The sequence below is a fragment of the Varanus komodoensis genome, unplaced genomic scaffold, assembly GCF_004798865.1.
Source record: "Varanus komodoensis strain SLA01 unplaced genomic scaffold, ASM479886v1 scaffold3, whole genome shotgun sequence".
Lineage (NCBI taxonomy): Eukaryota > Metazoa > Chordata > Lepidosauria > Squamata > Varanidae > Varanus > Varanus komodoensis.
In genome coordinates, this window is record NW_025335761.1 from 51,279,031 (window position 1) to 51,293,694 (window position 14,664).

Here is a 14,664-nt window from a genome sequence, read left to right on the forward strand (position 1 = left end):
AATAAATTATCACTAAATAAAGTGGCATGCCACTTTAGTTATAGCTGAAAATAGCACCCTTAGATACTTACTGTCAAAGTCCATGTTACATGAGAAGTTATTGCTGTTTATGTATTGCTATATACGTAAACCTTGTATAGGCTTCCCAATAACCAGAATTCTCTGGGTGATTTATTGGTATTTATTTATCTAAATTTATCTAGTCAAAATCTATAATACAAAACATTGAACAATAATGAAAAGAGCACATAAGAAAGTAGCAGCAACAGGAAAAATAATTATTATTACTTTCTATTTATATCTTGCCTTTTTTCCTCTTGCAATGATTCCTAGGCCTCTTGCATTTTCCTAGGTCTCTTCTGCTCCAATTTATCCACAGAGAACAACCCTGTGAGGTAGGTTAGGATGTGGGTGAGTCACCCCGTGAGCTTCATGCTTGAATGGGAGCTAGAACTTGGATCTCCCAGGTCCCCAGTTCAGATCTCTCACTTCCATGCCAGGCTGGCTCATAGAACCAAAGAAATGTCAGCAGCAAAATACAAATGTGTAGAACTAAAACAGAGGTTTGAACCTAGGGCCAGGCCCAGGGCCAGCCTGCCTGGGGTCCTCCGGCTACTCGGAGTTTCTGGATCCAGCCCTTCTCCACATAACCCACTGACTCATGCTTCCCCACCCCAACTACCTGTGGTTTTGTGCAATTTCTTCCTTATTCTAAAAGGATGAAATGCTAAAGCTTCCAAGTTGCAAAAACTTTAAGCTAAAATGGCACAGTATTTTTTGGTATTTAGCCCCTTGCATTGCCGCACTGCTGAGACCTTCTCTGCAATTGGTCGAAAAGAGTCTCAAAAGCCTCATCTAAAAGCATTAAAAGCAGTTCTTGAACTGCCTGGAAGAACAGACACACTTTTTTGCCCTTGCTATGCAAAAAGCTGAATGCAGGATGATTCAGGTATAACTGCATTATTTCAGGGGCTAAGGTTGCGAATAGTCCAGAAACCTTCAGCTGTTGGGCTGTATAGAAATGATAATGATGAATAACAACAGCAAAAGCAACTAAAAGATAATAATAACCATAATTAATAATAACAACTAGTCCAGCAGCACCAATTCTGATTGTCAGTGGGCTCCTCACATCAGGTATCTTGCTGGCACAGCACTGATTTACAAAGGACCCATCAGATTGTAAGCAAGCAGCTTGTTTTCTTTATCTCATATTGTTCTTTTGAATGCCTTGAATGCCGACATTCAGTGGTTGATTCTGCAGGCTACACCAGAGATCATGCATTCTGTAGACGAGCTTCCTAACTGGTAACCCATAGTTGGCTTTTGACTCTGCCAATCATGCAAACTTCAGACAGATAGGACTTTTTAATGTGCTTCTTTGGAAGCCAGGTTCCAGTGAAAGTAAATGTGTTTAGGTCTGCAACCTTATGAAGCTTGTGGAAGTTTATGTGTTAAAACCGTCAGCTTGTTCTCGGCTGCAAACAGTGACCAGCTGCCTTCCATAGAAGAAGAACATATGTACAGCATGTGGCTGTAATGTGACACAGAGAGTCTAGCATTCCACATCTCAGTGTGGGGTCTTCAGTACTATATTGGCTGCCATAAGAAAGATTGATGTTAAAGGCAGATGTTCTTCATGAGTTCAGGTGACTCTCCAGCCTCTTGTGCCACAGCCATATGGTTACCAGTCAGGCATCAGAAGGTCAGCTCAGGCTCTTCTGTTGGCTTTGGAGGGTCTGGAGTCATAGCTGTGTTTGGTCCTTGCAAGAACTCTAGGAGAAATTCAACTGCAAAGGGGCAGCTGGTCCAATGCTGTAGTCTAGCAATACATTTTGAAGTGCATGTTCTCATGATGGCTGCGCCCGCAGGAGTTGTTCTGTGCCATCCTGTTGCCTCTGATTGGAATAAAACTAGCAAATGCTAGAGATCATAAAACTGCTCTGAGCAATTTGGAATCCTACTGTGTACACAAAAGCTTTACGCGTGTTTTCTTGCAAAGTATCTGTATGTGACTTGTGTGTTGTTGTTAGTGCTGTCGGGTTGTCTCCAATTTCCAGCAACTCTGTGAACAGATGAGTGCCCTCCAAAATGTCCAGTCCTTGACAGCCCTACTCAGCTCTTGTAAACTACTCAGCTCTTGTAAACTTGTGGTTTCCTTTAAGAAATGGCTCCATCTCATAGTTGGTCTGCCTTTGATTTTGCCTTACATGATTGTCTTCTCTAGTGAGTCTTGTCTTCTCATGATGCGCCCAAATACAGCAGCCTCATTTTCATCACTTTTGCTTCTAGGGAAAGCTCTGGCTTGGATCAGTCAAGAACCCACTTGCTCATCTTTCTTTCAGTCCAGGTTATTCATAGATTCATAGAATAGTACAACTGGAAGGGGCCATGAAGGCCATCAGGTTCAACCCCCTGCTGTTGCAGGACACCACGTTACACCACCCCACTCAGATGTTGTCCAGTTTCTTTTTGAATGTCTCCAGTGTGGGAGAGCCCACCACCTCTCTAGGCAGCTGGTTCCACTGTCATATTGCTGACAGTGAGGAAGCTTTTCCTACTGTCCTGCCTGACATCTGGAAAATTCACAAAGCTCTCCTCCAGCAGACAGTCCCATAACCTTTAGTTAGTTAGTTAGTTAGTTAATATCATAAAATATTATTATTATTATTATTATTATTATTATTATTATTATTGCATTGCATTTATAGCCCTCCTCCTTTCCTCCTGAGAAGACCCCAGAGTAGCTTACACAATCCTCAGAAAGTAACCCTGTGAGAGGTATTACGGTGAGAGTGAGTGACTTCTTGAAAGCAGGAATTAGAATCTGGATCTCTGCATTCACTAGTCCAGTGTTCTAAAAACCACATCATACTGGCTCTAAGAGGTTTATGAGAAAATTAAAAATGTTAACACACGTAATGGATATGCATTAAAATATACTTAAAATGCATAATACTAAAACACGAGTAACTTCGGGCCTCTCATCCTGATCTCCATCCCAGGCTTGTTAAAATGGAAGAGGGTTATGTAAGCAGCCTTGATTTCCTTTCAGGAAGAAAGGTGGATGTGAATCTAATATGTGACTAAATAAAATTTCTCTGCTGTATTAATAAGATCATTTTAAACCACTGCAACACAGAATTACAAAGAATGGAGAGCACATGCATTCAGGGAAGGGACTTGGTAAAGAAGCAGGACACCTAAAGTATGTTAGAGTTTGTGCTTCACAGGTTCTAGTGGGAAGTTTATTCCTTAAACTGGTCACCAGCATGGAGAAGGCCCACTTCCTGGTTGCTCTGAGATGGCGGTGTTAGGTTGTGGTAATGCTGATCGCTTATTTTTCATTTTATTGTTATTGGTCCTTTGTAATTGTGTGTTGTGATATTGCGTTTTGAACTGTTTTATGTTGTGTATGGATTTTAATATAATGTAAGCTGCCCAGAAAGCCTATGGCTAGTGGGGAGGCATATAAATCAAATAAATATGTCCTCATCTGAGAATCTTAATGCTTGTACAAGCTTGCATTGGAAGGCAGTCTGCCAGGTAACTTGACCCTGAGATGTTCAGGACTTTATGGGTCAAAAGCGAGGTCTTGTACTTGTCTTGGTAGCTGGTAGTCTGGCAGGCTGTGTGTACAACCAGTGCTCCATTCAGCATCCTGGCAGCCACATTCTGCATCACCTTTAGCTTCTAGACCAAGTGCAAGGACAGCCGCACACAAAGTGCATTACAGTAATCCAGATGTGAGGGTACCAGTTCATGGACCACAGTGGCCAGGTTATCCCTGTACAGAAAAGGTTTTTGCTGACATGCCAACATGAGTTGGTACTACAGTCTTCACTCCAGAGAAACCATTTGGGTCTCCAATGACAACAGTAAATCACAAGTACCCCGAACCACATATCTGTTCTTTTTGAAGGAGTGCATCCCATCTAGAGCTGGTAAATTCCCAAATTCCTGTACATTGGAACCAGCTATTCCCATGGCCTTTGTCATGTTAAGTTTTGGTCTCAGCCATGCTCCTTAAGTACAAGCAGCTCTATTGATATGCATTTTTTAAAAAGGCAAAAACCAGTTCTAAGAATTTGCACCCTCATGTGGAGCAGCACTTTTTAAAAACAAACAGGTTTTAATTGCCCATTCAAAATCAAACATCCAAAATACTTTGTATTACAGCAGGGATAGCTCATGATATCAGATTTTGAAACTATTTACATTGTTTTTGATGATCAGAATAAATACATTAGGTATTTTTATACTGCATTTATATCCCACTTCTCTTCCTTTTGCAAGTTACCCAAGCTGGCTTATAAGATTCTCCTCATCTCCATTTTATTCTCATAGCAGCAATCCTGTGAAGCAGGTTAGGCTAAGGCAGTGACTAGCCCAAAGTCACCCAATGGGCTTAATGTTCACGTGGGAAGTGGAAGCCAGAACTGCTGAGTCCCAGACCAACACTCTCAACCATTACACCACTTTTCCACTACAAGTTTCTTTACTTTCAGTGGCTGCTTTAGAAATTAGTCATTATATCAAAATATCATATTCATTAGGGGGGTAAATTACCTGAGCTGATTATTAATTGTAGATTTGTTCTAGGGAGCTTTCCTTCATTTCTGCTTTGCAGTGACCTTTGGTTTTAAGCAAATACAGATTGGATGGTTGAATGATTACAAAGCAAGACACCAGAAGGGTGGTCATGTTAGACTGTTACAGCTGAACCAACAAATGCTGTAATGCAAAATGCTAACAGATTTTGTTGCTTAAGCCTTTTCAAACTGGAGCCTACTTCATTAGAAGCATAATCCTGAGCTAGCAAATATAAAAATATGCACACAAACAGGTATATATAGAGAAAGGGGTAATGTTCAGGGCAGCCTGAAGGCTGTGAAATGCCAAGGTTAGCCTGTGACATTTCTATGTAAAGTTCAGATGTATACGAGGCAAGCATGGCAATAAATCTCCAGTTGTTACTGTTGTGAGGGCCTTCCATACTGTCTTGTGTACATTCCATATTTGCATAGCAATGTTGCTGTTTGTTCTACCCCTTGCATTTTGTGTTCATTTACCACCACCACTTATGTTTACTTCCTTTGGTGACCATGTGCAGATATATATCTGCTAACTAAGGATAAGACTTTACATACCTAATGAAGTGGCATCAGTCTGCAGAAACTAATGCTGGAGTATGTCCGCTAGACGGCAGTCCTGCAGCTGGAGTTTGTCCATATGAATTGCTGTAAGGAGTGGTAAAAATGCTGCTTCCTGACAGAAAGCGAGACCAGCTGGTGGGATGGCACTTGGACCATTGGAGGCACCTCAGAAAGGTTCAAGGGCATGAATGTTCCACAGGTTTCCTGCCAGCAGTGGGGCAAAAATAAAGGCTTATGGAAGAATTGGAAGGAGTTATGGCTTTAGCTTTAAAGGAGCTATCCATGGTGTTGGTCCTGTTTTGGGGCCCTAGTTTTAAGGATCCTTTAGACTCAAGGATGCCAGAATGGGAACTGTGAACTGTCAGCAATAATGGTGCGAAGGACAACAGCTGGGAAAGTTGTCACCTCTGGATTGGGAGTTTAACATCACCCCACAGATCAATTGAGGGGAGGAGGATAAAGGACCTGTGGATTGAGACGGTCTTTGTCTCTTCTGCTGGACATTCTGCTGAAGAGGCGATCTTTTGTTCCCTAACCAAAGACTGAGACTGTGGATGGAGTAGTCTCTTGTGAGTACAGAATAACTAGAGTTAATGTTCTAGTTTTCCTTGTTCTGTGGTGCAACAAGGGCTGGCAGGTGCAAGGTCTGGGGCTGATACTATACCAGATTTGTACCAGCTTGCTGCTACCCACTTCCTTTTCCCCCTTTCCTTTGTAAAACCCTTTCACCCCTTTCCTACTCTTATTTCTTAATATACACTACATACTTTCTCATTGGATTGCTGCTTGACTGAGTTGTACTTTGGAGGCTTCCATCCATAGGGCCACCATAAGTTGGAAATGACTTGATGGCACATAACAATAAAAATCCTTAAAAGACCAGACTCATCTCACTAATATTAGAGCCAGCAGCTTCAGCTGCCATTCATACTGGCCTATCTAGCACAGTATTGTCAGCACGGACTGGCAGTGGCTGCTCCAGGGTCTGGAGCAGAATTATTTCCTCACCCTACTGAGGTGAGGTGATACTGCAGATTGAACCCGGCCCCTTCTGCTTGCGGAGCACATGTTTTGCCACTGAGCCATGGCCTCTCTGTGGGTTTTAGGGGCATGTTAGGCATGCCCAAGGGCCTGGAGAATCTTGTCTCCCCTTTCTTCCTCTGACACATTTTCCAAAATTATTCAAATTATCCTAGCACTAGCACTTGCCTAGTAATTTCCTTTCCATTGGAAACAGACAACAAATCCCCTGCCACGACCGTCTGCCCTGGTTGTCGCAAGCTAGCAGCACTCGTGCAGTGGCAGTAGCTGTGCTGTGGAATCTTGTCACCACCACTGCCCTTGGGTTGCTTTGTTAGGCTTTAAAGTGCTGCAGAAATTATTCTGGCCTTCTGAGTCAAGGCTCTGTATTTATGTATTTTAGCCTTGTGTGTTTACTCTTGATCCCCTAAGTGGGCTGCATTCCTAAAGGCTGGATCTTTTAGCTCGTAAAACAGTTATTTTTAAAAGAGAAAGACAACTTTACTGTATTAAGAGTGCCAGTGCGCTCTACTGATTCCAAAAACTATTAGAGGAAAGTTTATTCAAAATAACACTGTTTGCTGCAGAGAAGACCACCTGTTTTTAAAACAGAAGCATTTTGTTGTACTAATACAGTTTTAACTGTATATCTTTTAACTATGTTCACTATTTTTGTGGCTTTCCTCTATGGAAGCCTTTACCAATCATTTTCTTTTTTGTATTTAATTTGTTTGATTTCATTTGACTAATGTACAATCAAGTCACTCAAGAATCTGTAATCTCAGTGGGATTTATTTCTGCATAGGCATGTGTAGGACTCACTGGAAGTTGGCTTGGAAAAATGTAAGATCAGCAGCTGGTGCCAGGTATTGGCTGAGAGACTGAGCTACACATCATGACCTCCCTTTTCAAATCTCACTTCGGCCAGAAAATTGCCAGGTAGTCTTAGGCAAGTTCCTCTTGTTCTCTTCCATCCCGAGTCTCCCATCTGCAGCTTGGAAATAACACTGACTTACTTTATAGGGTTGCCATAAAGATTACAGCAAGACAATGCATGTGAAGCACTTTGAACATTTGAGAAATGTTAAGCTGTGTTATCTTTTGACCCCTAACACCTTGCTATAAGTAGACATTTCACTGTTGCCTCTGCAAAGAGATAGAACAAGGGCATTACAGGCTCACTGTTACGCTGAGAACTGGAGCACAGTGTCCTGGAACTCCGAGGACAGATCTAATAACTTGGGGCTGCTTTCTGACCCAACACATTGGCTGTCTCAGGAGGATCCCACGTGGGATTCTCCTCTTGCAAGGGCTGAAGAACTGCTGCACCAGTTTCTGCCACGGTATGTCTGTCATTTGGGTGCCTGCTGAAGCAGGATGTTTACTCTGTTGCTTGGCAGAACCAACCCTGTTGCTCACATTTTTGTGATCCCATACCAACAATGCCAGGCTCCTACAGTCATATTAAATTAACATGTAAAATTATTGGCAGCAAGAAGCCCATTAAAATGGCAAGCCTTCTCAGAATGCACATTTAGTTTGATGTAACTAAGCTGCAAGGAAGCCACTCTGAAATATCCTTATTTTTGGAACAGATGTAACTAACAGTGGTAGTTACACTGAATTGGGCTGAACCTCACAAGCAGTGTTAGTGCCCTGTGGTCCAGCCCCTGCTTCCCCCATAACTGTTTGGAGAGTAGCTACTTATGAGGGCAGGAGACACAAACTCCTATATTATTCTTATAGTGACGGTTGTATATCTGTGTGTATACACTTACAGAATGTGACTTAGTAAACAGTTTTTCTTGTAACACACCAGGAATGTGGTAACAGTTGTGAATCATAGAATGGCAGTGTCTTTGCTTGGCGAAAGATAAATTTTAGTGATATGCTTCACACATGGTCATGAGCTACCAGTTTCACCCATGCAGAGGAGCATTAAGTCCGGGGTCTAAAATTATGTAGCTGCAAACTAGACTTCATTGGCCTAAATTCACTTAACTGCTAATGCCATTTTAGGACTGTGTTGGTGGTGGTGGCAATTCAGGTGAAGAAGGGCAATGTCCTTAGGAACTGCATGTTTCAGTCCAGATATACTGGAGAAGACAGTCATGCTAGAGAAAGTTGAAGGCAAAAGAAGAAGACGAAGACCAACTTGGAGATGGATTCATTCCATAAACAATACGCAGCCCAGAGTTTGTACGAGCTGAGCAGAGCTGTGAAGGACAGGACATTGTGCAGAGCACTCTTCCAGTCATAAGGTTACCATAAAATTAGAGACAACTTGGCAACACATCACAAGACACATATACTTAGTAGTAAAACATATATAAAATGTTAGACTGCCTACCAGTAGGTTTAGAATGAACCTTATTGGAATCTGTCCTTTCAAGCATTCATGGGCTTCCTCTTGTGCTTGGTCTGGTCTTCCAAAGCCAGCTGAGAGGAAGTCCATGAACATGCACAGACCCCAAAAGATGGCTGCAGCTGGCATGGAAGAGAGATGCTGCTTTCCTGGCTGATTTCCCTTGCCGCCACTCAAACAGTTGCACTTGCTGGCTGCACTTGTCGTGCAAGAGGGGCACTGTTTGTGCTGCACGCTGAATCCCAGTTAAGTTTGCAGGAACTCAGACTCTGGCTCACTTCATCCCTGCACTCCAGAATTCCAAAGTGATTATAGCAGCTTTGTGTTTTCTAGAATTCGTTAGTTTCATCCAACATACCATTCCCAGTCTCTGAGTGTGCTTCTTCTCTAGCAACTTTTCTCTTGAATGTAAGAATTCCTATCTCCTGGCAGGCCAAGAGTCACATCTGCACAGATGCTAACACTGGGTAATGCTTAATAGGTTACTTCTTGACCCGGATTTGCAAACAAGTCTCAAAGTCTTGCCCTTTTTCCATCATCAAAAATGAATCAGAATGGTTGCTTGAGTTTTCCTGAAGATAAAGAAAAGCCAACTTGTTATTTCCAAACTCAGGTTGTTAGGATATTTAATACTGGAAAGATTGGGGGTTTCATTATAGATCTTTATTGTGATGACAGTTTTTGAAAAGGGAATTAAACCCACACTATAAAATCCTTTCACAGTTGTATAGAGAGGTATTAGCATTGACCTCTGTTTTCCTGCAAAGGAGGACTGGTATTGACTTGATCTGCAGAGAACTCTGACTTAAAAAATAGTAAGGCTAGTGACAGAATAGCGATAATCTAGAAAGTGCAGCAGAAATATAACCCTGGACGAAGATATAAACATGTCAAATTGGTGAGTGCAATTACTTAAAATATTTTTGGAAGTCCTATTTTTAGCATTTGTTTGCTTCATATACCAGTTTTCCAACTCCTAATATTTAGGTGTTTGCAAGGTCTACATAGTTCAGTTAAGTGTTTGGCTGTGTCACTCCCACTGCTTACTTAACCCAAACACCCACTTCCATAGCCTCAATTAATCTACTTGATAGAGTGAGGGAGCCAGAAAAATTCTTAACACTCAGTGCGCTTTCAGTAGGGTCTGTTTGTTTTGACCACCCCAGAACCTTTTGGAAACAACATGTTCCTAAGAGATGTGTCAGTTTTAAAATTGGAAAGCTGTAACTGGGATCTCCAGTTTTTCAGCTATTAAAAAGGTCTTCAGAAAGTATATTTTGCTCAAAATTACAGAACTGGTTTACCCATTCTTCAAAACGGTGGGTGCTATGTAACTGTTGCTCAGGCAGCAGCCCCCCCCCCCCAAATCTGCTCTGAAGAGTTCTGCTGGAGCAGATTTGGGGTGTATGCAGGGGTAAGGAGAGGATGGGAAAGTCCAACCCAGTGGTCTGTATTTGCTGTTATCATAGTGCTGTGCTACATCCTTATTGTCTGGTAGACGAAGGGGGAAGTGGTGAGTTAACATTGCACTAGTGCTGGTTTGCACCAGTACAGCACCACTGGCACTAGTGCTGTGACAGTGACTGATACACTCCAGTGGCCACACTCTCACATACATGAAGAACTCCCCCTTGGTTGTTTTGCTAGGCCATGGAAGTGCTGTGATTGTAAAGTAATACAATCATTCCCTCCAAGTGCTTTTCTGCAAGACCAGCAGGTTTTCTTGCTAGCCTGCACTGAGGCACACACAGTCCAGAGCAAAGCTTTGATGGGGTCCTTCCCCTACTCCCCTCCCCGCAGAAATTCGTTGTAATGTTTTGACATTAAACCTGGAGGGCACAAAAATCCTTTCCTATAATGCCAGACTGCATTCCTGTTAAAACGGAGCCCTGTTTGCTGAGCAGAACCTTCATGACTGCACAAATGTATTATCAAAGGATGTAATAAAGGTTCAATTTATGCAAGGCTGGCATTAGCCATAATTCCAAGCAGTCTTCTGATTTTCATTTGACCTAAGCTTATGGTTCTTATTTTTGTAGTGATCTGTAAGAGTTGCCCAAGTGGAACATCTTTATGATGTGAATCTAGAATTTCTAAGGGTGGATTCAAATGGTCTTTCCCCTCTTCTCCACCATGACCATTTCCTTTTGTTTTACAGTTACTGTATGATGGGATGCACACAAAAGTTTGTCAGCTGAAGGGCTGTAATGCAGTACTTACCGTTACAGTGCTTTTGATAGGCCTCATAATTCCAGTTGTCAAAAACTTAGGGACTGTTGAAAAACAAGTGCATTGATTTGGACCAAGAGATGCTTCATATACTGGAAGCGCCATAGGAAATGTGGCTGCAATCCATTTCAGGCAAAAGAATCAAATGGCCAGGTATAATTCTGTGGTTCCTTCTGTCATTGTTTTTTGGAGAAAAAGGAAAAATGTTCCACTATCCCTGCTGATAAATTTAGACTGGCCTAGTGTTCCTACCATGAAGCGATTGAAAAGCTTTTCAGCTTGCTGAGAACATTTACGAAGGAGCTTTTGGTTGTTCTTCAAGGACATACAGCACAGAGGGAAACCACACAGAGCAGAGCCTTTTTGTGGTGGCTCCCTCTCTGTGGAACTCCCTGCCTCTGGATGTCAAGAAGGCACCAACACTGTTTAGTTTCCAAAGCATGCTGAAGACATTTCTGTGTTGTCAAACCTTCCCTGATATACCAGCCATGGTTTTTATTGGTGTTCTGTTCAAAAGATTGACATCAACCATAGCATCTTTTAATCTTGCATTTTATTCCTTTAATCTTTTATTATATACTACTCCAAAATCTGTTTAGATGTTGTAAATAAACCTGGAAGAAATTGATGAACGACTGAGTGTGTAGTCTGGAGAGAAGACCATTAATAAGATGGTGCTGATGTGACTGTACTGGCATAGACCAGTGCGTGTGCAACCAAACCAGTGCAATGGGAACAAGTGGCTGCTTGCTGTGAAATTACTACTGTTACATTGCACAAATGCAACCTCATTAGCACTAGCACTGGGCCACTTGGAAACTGCACACTGTGATTGAAATTGCCAAATAATTGAAGGTTTGTCACAAAGCTGATATGTTTCCTGTTGCTCTGGGCAGTCTGACCCAGATCAAGGGATTCAAAATGGGAAATTTAGCTTAGATTAATGTTTCAATTTCGATTAGGAAGAACTTCCTGGTGGTACCGGCTGTTGGATGAAGGAACAGAACTCTTGAGAAGGTGGTGGTCTCTTTACAGAATAATATACTTTATAGAATAATCCTCATCAAAGGCTTCTGTGAGCAATAACACTCCAACCAGTTTATGATTTATGATTATTATTAGAAGAACCAACAGTTCTCACAAAGAAATGTTTTCAAATACCATTTTTTTCCTAGTAGTGCTATGTTCATTTTCTGCTAGTACCATTTCTTTTAAAACACAATCCTATGCAGGTTTAGTCAGAAACAAGGCCGACACCTCCTAGCATGCCCCAGCCCTGGCTTTTTTCTGTTTCAGCTAGCTTTTTCCAAGGTGCACAAAGGTTACAATTTTAAGAAAGATTTTAAGGGTTTAAGAAAATTTTAAGGGTTACAATTTTAACCTACATGGCACATAATATAAAGTAACGTAACAAACACAATTTCTAACTTAATGAGACGTACCACCTTCTACTTTGTTAGCTGGAAGTCTGCTTGTTTCCATTGGATCTAACATCCAAGCAAGTGTGTTTAAGGTTGCAGCTTTAGGAAATCATCTTGCAGCATTTGTTATGCTCATAACAAAATTATGATTGTAATAATAATAATAAATAAGTAAAATCATTTGCATATTGCTTGCAACCCTTTTAGCTGCATTTCTGGAGACTGGTTTGGCTTTTCTGTGAAGTTCTACAAATATCTGCAGAACCAGACATTGTGATGGGCCACAGAAAGGAAATATGTATATCATAGGTAATTACCATTCTGCAACATTGTCCCCAAGTGTCTGAAAAGCTTTCATTTTAACGTACCCTTTAGTGATACATTAGATGCTGTTAAGAGAAGATGAAAGAGTATTCTGCAAAAATATCAAAGCACTCAGCAAATGTCAAGAACTGAATCCTGTGGCCATTCTGCCACATTAGAGATTTTGTTTTTATGCAATTAATTTTGTTTTATCACTTTAGCTTATGTTTGCTTATTTCATTGATAGTGTTTTCAGAAGAGATATTCTTTATACAGGCACTGTAATAATAATTGACAGGAAAATAATTGTCAGACTGGATCTTGATAAAAACAGCCATACTTCTACTTAAGCAGAACAAACTTCAAGGAGACAGTGAAGGGAACTTTTAAAAGTGAGATGGAGGGTTGTAACAGTTATGAAGCGAGAATAAGAGAGAAACTAAGGACAAAAAACAAAACAAGGAGAATCTGTAACAGTGTGGGGTTTTCCTATCTATCCATGTATTATAAACTGATACGCTGGCAATGCATCTAATACAAGTAATTAAAAAACAAGAAGAATGACTGCCACTTGCACATTTGCTTTATAAATCGTACCAATTGAATTTCAAAATTTAAGCTTTTGTAAGATTTTAGAAATGTAAACAATTTAAAGATTAAACCATCCTTTAAAATTGTATAGTAGTTTAAACAGATAGGTATAAACAGACTTTAAAATATGAACGATTTCAGTAGAAAACACAAGCTTCAGCCACATATATATATTTGTTACCCACCTTTTAATCTGCTATAGAACACAAGCAACTGGCTGCTTTGCAGAATGGGAGAAGTGAGTAGGAGATGCTTCATTGGTGGTACCTTTAGTTACTTTTCTAATTATCGTAATAGCTAATGGGTCATTAAAACCCCCATACAAACATATCAAGTACCATAAAAACTAGTTCCCAGGATGTGCAAGCAAAGCCATATCAAAACAGCAACAGATGTGAGCAATACAAAAGTTGGATAAATAGAAATCATATCTTTCTGCTTTGTATGAAATCTTTCAAAAATAAAGCTCCATCTTGCCAGGAGAAACTAAGCTAATGAGTGTCTTTTGTGAGGAATTACAGAGCCAGGGCAAGGAACCCCTTTTCTTTACTCCCACATTAGTCACTTCTGAAATTATGAAAGAAAGAGCAGGTCCTAACAGGCTAGGAACCCTGATTGATATGAAAATCTGTGTGGGGCTCCATCTTTGAACCTGCTAAGGCTGCAGTCTTATTCTGTCCATTTACCTAGAAGTGAGCAGAGCTTGCTGAGGCTTACTCGTGGTTGAACCAAAGGAATCAGTAAGAACTAGAGTAAAGATTAGCTGCATACATACCCCACTGTTCCCAAACTTACCTGAATTTCTTTGAAATTCTTGGGAGTCACCATAGATGCTCTTAAAAAATGGTGCCCATGAGAGCAAGTTGTTCAGGGAATGAAAACTGTTCCCAGACCTCCCTAAATTGCCCATCCCTGTACTAATAATTGTACTGATCATACGGTAGCTTGGAGTACTAATTTACCATTTTGGTCATTTTCATGGAAAATGCTAGTTTACAACAAGATCCCAGATTTCATGGTATGAAGCCAACTTCTTGTGTAATGTTTCTGTTTCTGACAAGCTCTAGATGGACTGAAAAGAAGTGCACATAATACAATAGAAAAAAAACTATTTTAAGTTTCATTTTGGGACCAATCATTTTGTACACAAACTTCATACTTTTGGAAGAGCCAGACCATTATCTGAGAACTGTCCAGATGTTTAGAATGTTTCATGCTGGCTTGTGGCAGTCTTCGTCATTCTGGTGTCTGTGAACTGTGTTGTATCACAACTCCCATCATCTCTAACGGGTCATCAAAGGTTCCAAGGGGGGAACAGTTGGCATAATGAATGTGTTTGCCACAGGGCTCTTTAAGACAGAAGTTACTGGAATCACTTGTTGTGACTTCAGTTCTTAACAATAAAATATGACTGCGTCACTGACTCAAGTAACGAATCAAAAGCAAATGACTTTTTCTCTTTTGTTGCTGTGCTTTTGAACTTGTATAGAGCTGAAGGATTCTCTTCAATGGTCTGGAAGGAGATAGTGGGGCTCCTACTATCTCTGTTTAGAAATGCAGCAGGAAGGAATTGCAGCTA

At 40.9% G+C, this 14,664-nt stretch overlaps 1 protein-coding gene across 6 annotated transcripts in view; it reads left to right on the forward strand.

Moving 5' to 3' along the window:
• EVL (Enah/Vasp-like) overlaps nucleotides 1-14,664 on the forward strand; it is a 184,355-nt gene that overhangs the window by 100,879 nt on the left and 68,812 nt on the right. The window lies entirely within an intron of this gene.